This window comes from Hippopotamus amphibius, chromosome 16 (genome assembly GCF_030028045.1).
Source record: "Hippopotamus amphibius kiboko isolate mHipAmp2 chromosome 16, mHipAmp2.hap2, whole genome shotgun sequence".
Lineage (NCBI taxonomy): Eukaryota > Metazoa > Chordata > Mammalia > Artiodactyla > Hippopotamidae > Hippopotamus > Hippopotamus amphibius.
The window spans coordinates 43,678,660-43,693,938 of NC_080201.1; the positions used below are offsets into that span (position 1 = coordinate 43,678,660).

Below are 15,279 nucleotides of genomic sequence, written 5' to 3' on the forward strand. Positions count from 1 at the left end.
ACAAGACTTAGGGAAAATGTGGATCATCACCTAACAACGCAGCAACACTACAGAAACAAGCAAGCTATGAATAGCAGGTGCCAAGACTGCCCGGCTCTGTGGCAGATCAAAGACTGCTATAAACACAAAGGGCTTCTACCCAAAAAAGACAAAAAATTTTTTTAATAAATCATTTGTAATAAATGTTTTAAAGGTTCCACTGAGAATGAAACATATAAACATATGAAAATCACTCGGTGAGACACAAGTAAACCACACTGAAGACATGAAAATGGCTGAAGGCCCAACAGGAACAGACAGGTTGACTCAGCCAATCCAGCCTCTTGCCCTGAGCTTCTCACCTGAGCCACAGAACAGCATTTCTGTAGGAGCCCCATGTCCCTGCAGGGGGAGGCAGCCAGCCCCACAGAAACACGGGGGTCGCCTGCCAGGTGCTCAAAGCCCCTCAAAGCTCTAACACCAGGTAGAGAAAAAGTTTCTACTGGGAGAACTTTGAAGAGGGAAAAACAGCAACCATGATAACAACAAAATGCTTTTTCTCACCCTCCAACCATCTCTGAAACAATGGGCTGACCAAGACTGTGCAGGGGTGAGGGGGCAGCTTCACCTTCCAAATGGTGTAGATTCCTTATTGGCGGGCCCTGGAGAAAGTAGCAATGGGGACCTTGGGTTCCTAATTCTTTCCCAAATCATCAGCTGATAGAGTGATCTCCCTAAACGGGAACCTAATTGTGACAGTGTGGCTGGAAAACCATAGCTTAGAGCTGGACAGGATCTTAAGGATGATACCCCAAAACATTTTCTCACCTAAGATGTGATACTACAAAAATGCATGTGATATACAGGTGGATACTTAAGTATAATAACAAAACCAATACTGGTGAACTAGGACCCAATCTGAGAATCACAACATTACCACTGGGCCCCTCCTATTAGGCAGGTATCCTGGATACAAATGTTAAGCCCCCCACCCCCACCAATCCCATTTACTTCTGAGCAGAAATGACTGCCAGCCTGTGTGAAGTCTTCTTTCACCTGCTTCATCAACTTCTCTTGTGTTTCTAAGATCCAACCCTGCTGTTACGTTTGGTTTGGGTTCCTTCATTTTTACTGCTCTATAATAGTCCATTGTATGAATATGACTTAACCTTAAAAAAAAATAATAATAAGATGGCCAGGCAAATGATGTCTTTCTGAGAGCTGACACCTGATGTGACAGATCTGCTTTGACCTCTGGGGCCCCCCTTCCAGGGGTAGGGTCTGCAGTTGTTCACATGTTGGGGATTACATGTTTCCTCACCTGTCCTTTTGGGGAGGGGCACCTGAATAGCTGACCTCTCCCCTGACCTAAGCCTTTGCAGGTTGTTGTAATTCACATACGACCAGGTGCTGTCCAAGAGACTATACTAGTGACCACCTGGCTGCAGGAAGGGGCGTCTACAGTGCACCTGGCTGAATGGAGGTGGGCCAGGAGGCTGATAGCTCCCTGACTCTTGGTGCACAGAACTAAAGAATGGTTCAGTGGCAGGCCCAGGTGTTCTCAGGTGCTTTGGGGTACATTTTTATCTCTGGTTGCAGGATGTTACTGAGTGCTGAGCAGTTGAACTCTGGGACCAGTGAAGAAGGTGGAGCTCCTTTCCCTAAGGGCCATGTTGAGACGGTTCGCAGGCGTTAAGACAGACCTTCTGACCAGGCAGCCTCCTGACACATCCTCCAAAGAGGTATGTTTCTGCCTCATGATTTTTAAATCCTAGTTTGGTTAAGTGTCAACGTACAGCTGGCGCTCCGTATCCAAGGGTTCATAGATTCAACCCACCTCGGATTGAAAATATTTGGAGAAAAATCCAAAAAGTTCCAAAAGACAAAATTTGAATTTGCCACTCCTGGGCAACCATTTACATAGCATTTACCTTGTATTAACAACTATTTACATATCATTTACATTGTTTTAGGTATTATAAGTAATCTAGAGATGATTTAAAGTATATGGGAGAATGTCAGTAGGTTATATGCAAATATTATGTAATTGTATACAAGAGACTTCAGCATCAGGATTCTGGTCTCCATGGGGGTCCTGGGACCAATCCCAGGGATACCAAGGGACAACCATGTCTGACACTTTTCAATCCATTAAGAATGTAAAATTGTGTTGGTGTTGAAGGATGACAGCAATAACATATAAGCAAAATATAGTATTTCATCATTTTCTATTAACATCCCCCCTCTCCCCAGGTCCTTGTATTCTGAGGTAATCCTCTGAATCCCATTCATCATTTCAAAGGAGAGATAGGTAATGATGGTGCTGAAAGGTGAGGCCCCTATTTAGGGCCTGACCTGTAGACAGGCAGGGCTGGACACCTTGCTCAAAGGCACCATGCCCTAGCTGCAGCACCCAACCTCACAGCATCCCCGGACATGCCCCCTGGCATCATCAAACAGCTCACCACTGAAATGCCCCAAAGATGCCTAAGTTTTTTTTTTTTTTTTTAACTGTCCACCTAGGGAATGGGCTTCTGGATATCTTTATCAAACTTAATTGGGAGCCTCAGGCTCTGCTTGGAACTGCGTGGAAACCCACGAGTACGAGGGTGTGTGTGTAAAACATACCCCAGTCCAGTAAAATCAAGGGTCCTGACCACAGTCAGGGAACCAGGTCAAGAGCATCCAATGCAGACTATTTAGCCTCTCATCTCCCTGACATCTGCAAAGGTAGGCCCAATGTGGGAAAGGCTGCTTTCCCGATAGGCTCTGTGTGTGTGTGTGTGTGTGAGAGAGAGAGAGAGAGAGAGAGGGAAGAGAGGATAAAAGAAAGGGAGAGAGTGGGAGAGAGTTGAGGCTAGGATAAAAAGTGTGAGAAGTACTTAATTTTTAAGTGAATGAATAAATGAATGAATGAAGTAAATGAGTAAATGAATGAATGAAATGAATGATTTAGTTACCTTCTGCCTGGCCACAAGGGTCTCTAATACAAGACAGCATCAATATCAGGTCCAAGGATTACTGACATACATCTATTGGAAATTGAAAATTTGGAAAAATAAAGAAAGGCATATACAAGAAAAGATGAGGAAGAAAAAGAGGACTTCAATTTTGAGGACCGTAATTCTTCTTTTTCTATTCTAACAAGTTCACGTGTGTGAGCATGTTGGGTTTGCGTTGTATTTGGCAACCTGCTTCTTGTATGCAGCATGGAAGTTGAGAGCGTCTCTCTCACATGGAAATCATTTTGAACAAGCCTTCTGCTAGCGGCTGCTGAGACAACCCCAAAGGTGACCATCCAGTCCTAGAGCCGAAGGCCAGGTCCTCCTCTCCAATGAGGAGTCTGTGGCCCACCTCAGCCCATCACCACACTGATGCCATCCATCCTTCTGCTCCACTGAGTACAGCACAACTATAAGCCTCCGTGGTAGGCATGTGGCAACCTTCACTACTCAATGACTTGGAGTGTTTGAAAAATTAGAAGAAAAAAAGGTACTGAGCCAATGATGAGCTCCTGCAAATAGGTTTAATTATAAAAAATTGAATTTATTTCAGATCTCAAGACAGATGAGCTTCACCATTTAAGTAAAAAGACAAAGCATAATTCTGTCAAATGCACATTTTTCTTTTGTATTTTTTTTTCTGGATTTTTGTTGTGGATTTTTTTTTCCACCTCTGCAAGGATTCAATGTTGAAGACCCCTACGAAGCAGGAGCATTAGATTTCTCTCTGCTCTCAGCAATGCACACTTGGCTCATGAACTTCACATTAGTGGACCCACGATGAGCCCTAAGAAATGTCCAGATCGAGACCACAGGAAGAGCCTGGCTTCTGCCCAATGGACACATGGGGCAGCCTCACCGCAGTTCTTACCCAAAGATGGAAGACTCAGCCCACAATAACCTGCCCACACTGTCACCCCCCTTGGAAAGGTATTTCTCCCAAATAGTGGAGGCAGCAAGCTGCTGTTCCAACCTTGAACCTACAACACCCCGCCCCCCAGCAGGGCACCTGAAGATGCTGCAGTGTCTTCCTGGGCACCCTCTCCATGCATTGCAGGATCCACCACGGGGAGCGTGCGAACCCACGAGGCCCCAGGAATCAGAAGCCAGGAGAGACAGCACCACCGCACCACCAAACACAGGAGGAGGAAAACATCTCTGAAGCACACAATTTGAGGCTGGCTCTGACTGGGCATCGACTTGCACCTGCCAGCCCCTGGAGTCCCTGTACACACACACACACACACACACACACACACACACACACACACACACACACACAGGCTGGCCTACTGAAAGCTGCACACGGGATCCAGGCCACTAGGAAGGCAGCCAATGGTGCTTTTAAAACATTACTATTATTTTTTAATTTAGTAGACCTGTGAGTTTTCTATAATTAGAAAGCAACTGTTTGAATTTTTATTTGTAATGTTTACAATTTGACTCTTCAGAGTGAAATCTCCAGTAGCAAGATCTGGACCAAAATTAATTCTTACAGTTGACTTCAACCACACCACCACCCCCAACACAAACAATGGTGCCAAGATGAGGAAAACTAATATACTTTATTTAAATACCCTGATTTCTCTGATGCCAACGTAAAATTACAGGGGCTTTAAGTTCAGACACAACTTCTGGAAACTGCAGCTACTCCCATGCAGCGATTGAGAGCACTTCCCTTCCACCGCCTTCCAAACCTGAAGCAGAAGCCTGGCGCCCAGTGAGAAGGGACGGTAGCAGGGGTGCCGGGGTGGAGGTGCAGGGCTCCTCTGCCCACCGCGTGCTGGCCCATCAGGACAGGGCACGTCCCTGAAATCTGCCCAGACAGCATTCTGCACCAACTTCCCGACACATTAGCCCCTCTCCCTGTACTGCCACTGCTTCCAAAACAAGGGCCAGCCCAACCCGAAGGGTGAGGAAGGATCCTTGCACTATTTAGGCCAAGTCCAGCGGGGGGAGACACTTTAAAATGAGAGACGCTCTGGGCACAGTGATTCCATGGAAGCACAATATTTTTTTTTCAATTCCATGAGTGGAAAGTGAAGAAACTATTTTCATATGAGCATATTTTTCTCCAAGGAACAGTTAGAAAAATGCTGATGTGGTGTCTCAATACATTCTACTACAACACCATCAATTACATAAAAACACAATTAAGTCACTGTTTCAAAATCCTTAAATATTATTCAGCCAAAACCCAAAAGGACATTTTCAGTGTTCTCTGGTCATTATCTAAGAAGCTGCGTGCTGGAGCCAAGCCACCTCCACGGTACTCCGCAGGAGCTAAACATAGACAATCCACAGTCACAGCGCCTGTCTGTCCTGGCCACCAGGCTCTGTGAGCATCCTCAGGTAACGGGGATGCCCGCAGAGCAGGCTTCCGCAGTCCAAACACAGAGCCAAGTCTGAAATCATGCACTGCCTTCATCAGCGGGGTTCAGCCAGGAAATGGCCATGTGAACTTGGGCTGGTCTCTTCCTAATTCTAGGCCTCGGGTTCCCCATCCATCAAATGAGGCTGTCCACCCAGCTGAATCTAAAGGTCTCTGATCTTAGGAACTTAACACCTATTTTCTGTCATCAAGGGATTTAAAGCAAAAAAGGCCAAAAAGGGCCGAGATGACGATGGGGAGTCAGACTCTTTCACATCCACGTCCTATTTTAGATGCACAGAGATGGGCTGAGGCCCTGCTAAGCCAGAGGAGGGGGTTGCTGACTGTAGTCCTGTATTACCTAAGCTCTGACAGCCAGTCCACGTCAGGAGCTCACTCCCACGTTGCTGTGGGAAGGAAAATGCGTGCAATCTTTTGGAAGAACAATTTGGACATTTACCATTTTGTTAACGGAACAAAACCCTTTCAGCTAACATTTCCGCTGTACTCCACAAAGATGTACCTGGAAACATGTTCTTGTGTGAAGATGTATGCAGTATGCTCACGGTGGCACGGTTTGCAGAAGACAAGACTGGAAACAGAGGAAAGTCCTTTCAGAGGGAAGCTCATGCACTGTAGAAACAGGCCCCCCTTAAAAAGCGTGAGGTAGTGCTATATAAATAACATCATATATAAGAATATAAGAAACATGACATGATATAAGATGGGCACTGAGGTATATATTTTGCCACCAATTTATTTTGAAAACTGTAACACATACAGCAAAATTCAAAGAATTTTACCTGAAAACCCACCTACAGCCTGGATTCTACCTTCCACATTTTACTTGACTTGCTTTATCATATACGTGTCTATCCATCCATCCACGTATCTTAATACCTGGGTGCACGTCAAAGCAAATTACAGATGTCTAAGATGTATTTTTCATTGCAAGTGGAAAGGTACAATAGAGAGTGTATACATGTATTTATGATTTATGTGGAAGGATATATCACAAACTGGTAGCAGCAGTTGCCCTGAAGGAGGGGAACTCTCTTTTAATTGTTTGCCCTTTGGTTCTCTTGAATTTTGTATTATGTGCATTGTTTCCTTTTTTAATAAAAAAAAAAAAAATTAAAATGCATTTCGTTTCACCAGGGGAAGCTGTTGCCAAGACTTTCGGGGCTCTATATCTACAACTTCTTTAGAAGAACCCTGTACACACAGAAGCCTGGTACACGCGGATTTGTGTGTGTGCACACACACATGCGTGCACGCTGGATGCTGTATGCCTTTCAGAGGGAGGATCGTGCTTTTTTCTCATGATGTATCACTCTAGGTCACTTCCTCATGGAACTGAAACCTCGAGGTGTGGGGCAAGGATCTTGGGGAGACTCATTATTTAACATCCGAGTAAGCAGCCATAAAAGGCAGCGTGTTTGCTGCCGTTAAAGAGCACGGAGCACATGGAACATATTAAGGACAGGCAGCCCCTCCGTGGAAGGTGAGCTGTGTGCTCCGATGCCCGTGTCTCAGGCTCTCTTACTGTAAACATCTGTGCAACTGCAAATAAATATCCTCCCAGCATCTCACGCAGCCTTGAGTTCCGATGGAAACCCTATGCAATACAGACCCATGTGCACGGGCCAGGGAAACATAAAACTTCGGAAAGAAGTGTAGCCCCATGTTAACGCTGGAAAAAGTGTCCTGGAGGGGAGTGACCAGTCCAGAATGTGACTCCTTACAGCACTCAATCAGAATGCGGAAAGGCCTCGCTTTTCTGTTTCTTAAAAGAAATGGCCCACAAATAAGAAGCCAGCAGAAAAAATACATAATTATCATGCTCATGGTGAATAGTGTTGCAGGTCAAACATTCAAAGGAGAAAAAAATGCCACAGCAACGGCTGATGTGTTCATATAGTTCCCTGTTTTTCCTAAGATCTGAAACTTGAGGTCCCAGACTGTTAGCCTCCGGGTTGGGGGTGCATGTTTGCCCAACAGCAATGGATTTTCATGTCATATGTTTTAAACTCGGGGAATCACTCCTCATTTGAGAAACAGTAAAATCAAAAATGGAGATCACTGAAAATGTGATGAGTTATATCAACAGGTCGGGCTGAACACCTGAAATTCTTACTTTCTTACACACATGAAAAGGATTTAGTACCTAATGAAAGGGAAAGAAATATAATTCGTGAGCATTCTGCTTATTCTGTTTGAAAACACGCATGAAGCTGGTTTTTTTAAAAAAAAAAATCCCTTTGTAAAGAATAAGACTAGGAAACATTGATTTCAACCAGCTTATACACATATGTCCTAGACATATACAAACATACACATGCACCTATATGCATATATAAAGACACACAATAGGTGATTGGGCTCGGCATTTTACTTAAAGACAATAGCATCCAGGCAATCTATTTCTTACCACATATCTAAAAAAAAGCTTACATGTTACCTAAACTTCAGAATTCAAAACACAAAATGAAATTAATTACATGGGGAGGGGGGAAGAAATGAGAAAACAGACAGCTATATTCTCTTATTTATTTAATGTTCTCCTTTTCTGGGGTTCACCTGGACAGTGTCTCTAGTTGCATCTGCAAACCAATACAGCTGCTGTCCGATCACTAAGGCACTTGACAACATCATTTTAGAACCTTTAGTTACTGAGATATCAATAATTAAATGCATTCAGGGGCTTCCTAGGTGGCGCAGTGGTTGAGAGTCCGCCTGCCAGTGCAGGAGACACGGGTTCGATCCCTGCTCCAGGAGGATCCCACTTGCCATGGAGCACCTAAGCCCGTGCGTCACAACTACTGAGCCTGCGCTCTAGAGCCTGTGAGCCACAACTATTGAGCCCATGTGCTGCAACTACTGAAGCCCATGCACCTAGAGCATGTGCTCCGCAACAAGAGAAGCCACGGCAATGAGAAGCCCGCGCACCCCAATGAAGAGTAGCCCCCACTTACCACAACTATAAAGAAAGCCCACGCACAGCAAAAAAGACCCAAGACAGCCAATTAAATAAATAAATAAATAAATAAATTTAAAAATTTCCAAAAAAAATAATTAAATGCATTCAGTTCATACTCTGTTCTTGTGGATACCAGCTTTTTATCTCTGTCCTCTGAAGAAGCTAATGGTATAATGGGCGAAATATCAAGAATAATTAAGAAAAACATTGCTGTAAACTCTGTCAGAAGAAACAGAACTTTTACCCAGGATCCCAGCTAGAATTCATTACTACAAGAGCTACCTCGTACCAAACACATCTTGCTGAGACGTGAAGTGCTCAACTCAACAAGCGGGTAACTCACACAGTCTACACCTCAGAGACAGACCACCTGGCATCCTTGAGTTGTTCCTCTGAGTACATGTGCTGGAAGGGCCCAGATGTGTGCAAATATCATCAGCTGTGAGACAGTCAGGGCTGCCAGCCACATCAGTACCCCTGCCAGGGGGAGGCTTAGGCTTAGGCTTGGGTTAGGGTGAAGGGCAGGCTCTCAGGAGCAGGCAGATTCCAGCCTGCAGAAGCTCACCTCCCAGTCTAGCTGGCAATGCTTCAGGCTTGTTTGCATAATTAGGTGGTACTAAAACAGAAATTCTGAGAATATCTTCAAGAAATGGCCAGTTAAATCATAAACAACAGATCCATATTTCTTTAGCAAAAAAATGTCTTTCATATCCCACAGCAAATAAAAAGGGAGAAATTATTACTTTTTTTTCTCTTTAAGTAAGGGTCAGGCCTACCTGGTACATATGCCTTGAAACAGATTCTATTTTAAATCAGGAACAATGAATTACAATACCATAGACATACTGCAGATATCGTAATTTAAGAATAAAGAATTATCTGAAACTATAGCAAGAGGAGATAGCTTTGAAGAGGCAGCCTCTCAGATAAGCAGTGTCACATATTTGCATATCCTCTCAAAAATCTCTATTTTAGCTGTTGCCTACATGGGATTAGTTTCCTGTTGCTGCTCACTATGTGACCTGCTGGTCAGCTTCCCAACAACAGAGGTCACAACAGCTCCCCTGATGTCCATCTGTAAACTTCAAAGAGCCACACTGCCAGAAGTAAATGTTCCTGTTGCATCATTCAGTTATACCAGCCTCCCAATCTTTGTGGGCGAATTTACTGCACTGAAAATGGATATCTTGTTATCAATGAGAAAGGTATGAAAAACACAGAACTGAAATAAGTGATCCAAACTTAGGGGGAAGAAATGTTACAGGAACTGCTTTGTCAACCCTAATTGTGTAATTACTTCTTGGCTTGGTCACCTAAGCTTGGAGCAAGAAATAAGAGACAATGGTAATTTCTTACTGCTGAAATGAAGGTGTCAAGCTGTCTTGTGTGTTCTGTGTAAGCAGAGCTAAAGTTTACATTTATATCATGTTACCACAATTACAATCTTCCAGAGCACAGCAAGAAATGAGTGGTAGAAGGTCAGCCCTCACAACAGGCACACGAGAGTTTGCTGGCACAAACATTTATTTAATTTAGCCACAGTTAAGGCATCTCCGCTTTTGGGCACCGCCTCGGCCCCCACATCGCACCAGTGAAACTGGTGAACTGCTCCTGGCAACCTGTATACTAATAGCAATAAAATCATCTTTAAAAACGACGTTAATAAATTGGCTACCAGTAATAACTAACCACTAGATGGCTTTAGATTTTTCACCTCTGAATATCTGAAGGTGAATTCTCCGTGGTCTTGGGGTTGTTTGTTTGTCTACCTCCGTTAAAGGCTGCTATCAAGGCCGAAGCCTGGGGGAGGCCCCGGGGACAGTGTCTGGGAGGTTGGAGCATGTTGGGTGGGGAGGGCTGCAGGACCACCCCACCGTATGGCTCCACGGCCCCCTGATAGTCAGAGAATTCATTACAGGGGCCACACAAGCCTAGTTTCAGTCCCATCATCCACCTCCGGTCAGCTAAGAACAAGGACCATGTGCCAAAAATGATTTTTTTCACACCAAGTACGAACCACTCCTCATTCTAATGGGAAAAAGAGAGAGAGAGCAGAGACACAACTAGGAAGAAAAAAAAAAATGAAATTCCATTATAACTGGCTTCCTCAAGCCCCAGCCTAGGATGTGAGTAATCACAAAAACTGTAATATCAGCTTTTTATGTTTTCCTTACACTCGGTTCCTCCTTTATTTTCTTTCAAAGAGGGTCAAGATCTTTTTCTTCTTTTTTTTTTAATTCATAAAAGCTGCTTTGTGATTACTGAAAGGTTGGTTTCTCTCTGTAACAGCTCTGCCTTCCATAACAGTTGTTAATTTGGGAGCAAAAAAGAAAACTCTCACAAAAATCTCTCAGAAGTTGCCCTGTGTAGACCTCCAATCCTAGCCTGCCTCACCTGCAGGTCTTCGGGATACCTCTAAGGGACAGGGGTGGCTCTAGGGGAGCTGGCTGGCACCCTGAACCGGGAGCTGCAGGCGGAGGCCTAGCCTGCCTGCTCCCCATGCCTGCCCTGTGGGCACCAGGGAGAGGCCAGCAAGCCTCTGGCCTGACCCCTGCCCTGGCACAGGCCAGCCCCTACCCCCAGCAGCATCCAAACTTAACTTCTCCTGTTCCATTTTCTCCTCTCCCACCCTAACTAGTGACAGGGGTGGGGAGAGGAAAACAGACACAGGTTGCCGACATGCTGTGTGGTCCACATCCCTTTGGATTCAAAACATCAATGAGCTTTTTAACAAGTAGCCAAGTTCCATTTAAAGTTAGAATTTAAAAGAGAAAAAAAAAAAAAAAAAAAGGCTTGAACTCCTATCTCCTCTTGGTCATGAAACAGCCCAGGCAGGCGGGAGGGTGATCAGGAACACAGATGTAGATGCTCAGAAATATGTTTTCCTAGTAGCTCCTGCTGGCAGGGATGCAGCTCTGTCTAGAGAGGGTGGCCAGTGACCCAGGGCACGGGACACCCGGCATCCATATACCCCCTCATTGCCCCCTGACACGGTTGGCCACACCAAGGGATGGACATGTCCCCAAACACCAGTGGTGGGAGGACACTGGGAAAGGCAGCACCTGCCCAGCTCACTGCAGGTGGGTGTGGGCCCCCTGAAATTTCCCTCTACCTTGGAGCCGCACTATCCCATAGCAGAAGTGAGAACCAACCAAAAAAAGCTGCCCCCCACCTCCCCAGGCTCCAGGGGAGAAACAGTAACACGTCCCTGCCCTAGAGAGACTCTTCAGCACCATAGCATCCAAGATGCAGGGCTCCTGCAGGAAATTTGCACAGAGCCATGTCCAGCCTTCATGAGCTCACCTGTACTGGAACTTCAGGAAACATGTCTGTAAGAACACGTCCAGAATGATTTTTTGGTGCACTGATGAATTAAAAGAGTGCATTAATTTTCTCTCATAGCATGCAATGGCTTATTTATCGCTTTTGTCTTTGTCATGGATATTTCGAATCTGCCGTGAATTGTTTTAAAAAATTCATCTGCATTTACACAAGCACCCAAACAATCACGGCGATCCTGAATCCCAGTGGACCTGGCTACACACAGGCCATGAAACTTCCTAACTGCCACTCTACTCTGTTCACGGTGCTCTGCCGTAACGCAGGGAAGTGAAACCTTCTGGTAAAGATGCATTTTCTGGAAATGTCATGGATACACAGGGAGAGGAAACTGCAGACAGTTGCAGGAAACCAAGCCGGCGCTGCACTCGCTGTCTCACTGCGGCCAAGTGCCCTGGTACTGTGTGTCCACCAATTGCCACCTACTGGAGTGTCTGTGCTATCCGGTCAAGCCGTGACAGTCTATTGATTTTAATAGAACGCCCATTTTTCTATTTCCACACCAGGGCATGCTGCACCTCCACGGGTGGGCAGACTGTTTCTGGGCAGAGTGGCTGAGTCCCTGCCATGCCTGCTTCCCCATCTGCAAAGAGGCCACCTCCCCGGTGATGTTTCTTCTGGGCCGGGGCAACCACGGGGCAGAGATGAAGCACGCTTGCTGCGTACAACCAAGGGCATCCCCTTCTCACCCTCTCACTTTTCCCACCGTAGCTGGGTCTCCAAAACGCATGCTTCCATTCACAAAAATGCACACAATTGCTGCTGGAGGGCCCGATTATGCTTCCTGAAAGACCCTTTGTCGTGTGCTAACACCACAGTCTAACCACCGGCTCAACCCCCTATTCCTTCGGTTGTTGATGAGGTGGTGGGCTCCATGCCTCCTGACAATATGATCATCATAAACTTTATTATTACATCTGGAATTTCATGATACACTCGGTAATTGATGACAGAGGCACAGCCCAGAATGCTGCTCCCACAAGCTCTGCCACAGTTCCAGTAACCTAACTGCTTAATACTCCTGGAATGTATAAACAGTGTTAACTGCTGCATTCCCCACACTGACATGGCAGAAGGAAGCCACCAAGCTCGTGGGATCGGAGAGAAGGAGAGGGTTTTCACTTACTGAGGAAAACATCCTCATGGCATGTGAACTGAGATCACGCTTTTGGGGGTGATGAGGACAGATGACCCATAATCGGATGTGATTTGGGGCTGATACACTGAGGTTATCAGCTGGATTTGGGAACTGAGATCAATAATGAAGTTTGCAGGAAGCCATCATCCATCAGTACTCATTCTCAGGTTGGTGGGGGTTCCAGTTTAGAGGACGATGGTGACTGGGATTATGAAAAAGTGCCACAGCTCACTATTTCTAATTTCATGGACACAAAAATACGCGTGGCAGGTAAAGCAGAGAAAATGCCATCGTGCGCCAGGATTGCAATTGGATTGGATGACACACTTATCTAACAGGAGAAAAGACAGGCAAAATAAACCAGGGATGAGGGTCATACTCAAGGGTCCCTGAGAACTGGGGTTACAGATACGGCTTCCACTCCTACCCAGGGAGAGCTGGGAGCACTCAGCTACCCCCAGCACCACCTGGAAGCAGGAGGATGTCCACCACGGGCAGGGGAGTCCACAGATGCTCAGGCCAGGAGAGGTGCACGGGGGGTGGGTTCGGGAGGGGGAAGCAGCCCCCCTGCTCTTGCACCAACACACCTCACGGCTCATCCTCCCTCTCTATCATCTTTAACCAAAATAGTCTATTTACCCAGCAAATCCTCAGCCAAACTCCTGGCATGCAGAACGTGCTCTCTCTCCAGGCCAATCCACCTGAAATCACCAAACGCGCTCGTTCTGTTTGCAGAAAACCAAACACAAAACAACTTTGCTGACTCCTCCCAACATGAGCCCACAGGCCAGGGGATGGGCTCCGAGGAGCCCGGAGCAGACGGTGTGTCCCGGCACCGGGACCACCTGTGACCAGCCAGGCTCCCTTTAACCTTGGCCAGCGAATTCCCCTTAAAAATGGCCCCGCCATCCACCTCCGTCAGGTTCCCGCACGAACGCTAATAAGTACTTGTTTGTTGAACTGAAAAATCATTACCACAGAACACGTCAAGTAATGAAAGATGTTTTCCTTGGAGAAATGTTAAATACTTCACTTCTTTCACAAGGAATGAGTACATGTGTTTCCAAATAATACCCTTCTCCCTCCCCACCCACACTTCATCAGAAAGTCTGCAGCTCCGAGACCCAATTTGAACAAGCTCATGTGGCGGGGCTCTCAGAACCAAGAACACGCTGTTATTTTATTTATTTTCCTTTGCCCAGCTGACTACATGTTTGTTCTATTACTTATTCACCTAATGATCTCGGTAGGAACCTCAGGCACGTAGCCGAGTGTCCGTGCTGCCTTACTATTTCATACAAAAAGCAACATAAAAATACCAGCACCGCAGCCTCAGAGATTACCCCGCCATGGTCTTCGTTAACTAATATATGTGAAAGAGCCATTTCACTCCAGGCCCAGAGCAAAAACAAAGGCAGGAAATGGAAGGTCAAGAAAGGGGAACATTGCGCCACAGGAAAACCCCTGGGAACCCCATCTTCTCTCCCAAAGAGGAATCCTCACCCCCTTTCAAAAGCTCTTCCTTGAGCAGATGAGTAGTAACGACTGCATCGTAGGCGGTTTCGAGGTCCTTTAAGAATTTCAAAATGTCTTTACCTACAGGGAATCCCACTGGGTAATTTGTGCTTTCCTTCTATGGGTGGCGGCCTGAGGCTCCAGCCGGGTGGGGACCAAGCCTTGCTTTTGGGTCTAAGGCAGCTGAGCTGCAAAAACCCAAAATGACTTCCAGGTAACCTTGTCTCGTTCATCTGAGAGGAAAATGCATATCACTTAGATGAAACACTCAAATATCAAGTTGGCGTGGGGGTCAGTGCAGTCCTGGGTTTTCTTGCCACGGCAACGACTCTGAACGTGGCGCTCTATCCTGGTACACGCTGAGACATAAGAAGCCCGTGTCTGCTCCCCCTCCCTTGTGATCAAAGTCATAATCCAGGGAAAGAGACGCTGAAATTCCGGTCCAAACGGACACTCACAAAACCAAAATCTCTAAAGAGTAAGCAACCCACCCTTCCCTTGGGCCCCTTCTGCCGCTCATTTATTTCGTGCATCATTTACACAGATGCCTGGGGTTCCCAGAGAGGACATGAGATCCCAGCCACAGCTCCAGAAAAAATGACCTGCACCAACGTCTCCAAACTTGACGACTTTCCCTTTTCCCCCTGAGTTTTGCTTTCCTTTTTTTAAGGGGAAGCACATTTCAATCTGATTTCACCAGCACTAAAGGTTGATATTTTTAATCTGTGAATTCATAAATCTACCATAAATGACTCGCACAGAACTCTCCTCCTTTGCCCGTCCCTGATGAGCCGCCACATTTTGGAATTACTCTGGCTGACATTAGGCAATGTGCTTTCTCAGCAGTTATTTGGAAAGAGGAGATGGCAACCACAAGAATTTCTTTTCGAGGGCTGAGGGGAATTACCCCCACTGCCCATCTCCAAACAGCCAGAGCTCATGCAGGGCAGGAAGG

General features: G+C 46.0%; 1 protein-coding gene across 1 annotated transcript in view; it reads right to left on the reverse strand.

Moving 5' to 3' along the window:
- Positions 1-15,279, reverse strand: part of TSHZ3 (teashirt zinc finger homeobox 3) — a 69,366-nt gene that overhangs the window by 39,969 nt on the left and 14,118 nt on the right. The gene's annotated exons all lie outside the window — the stretch shown is intronic.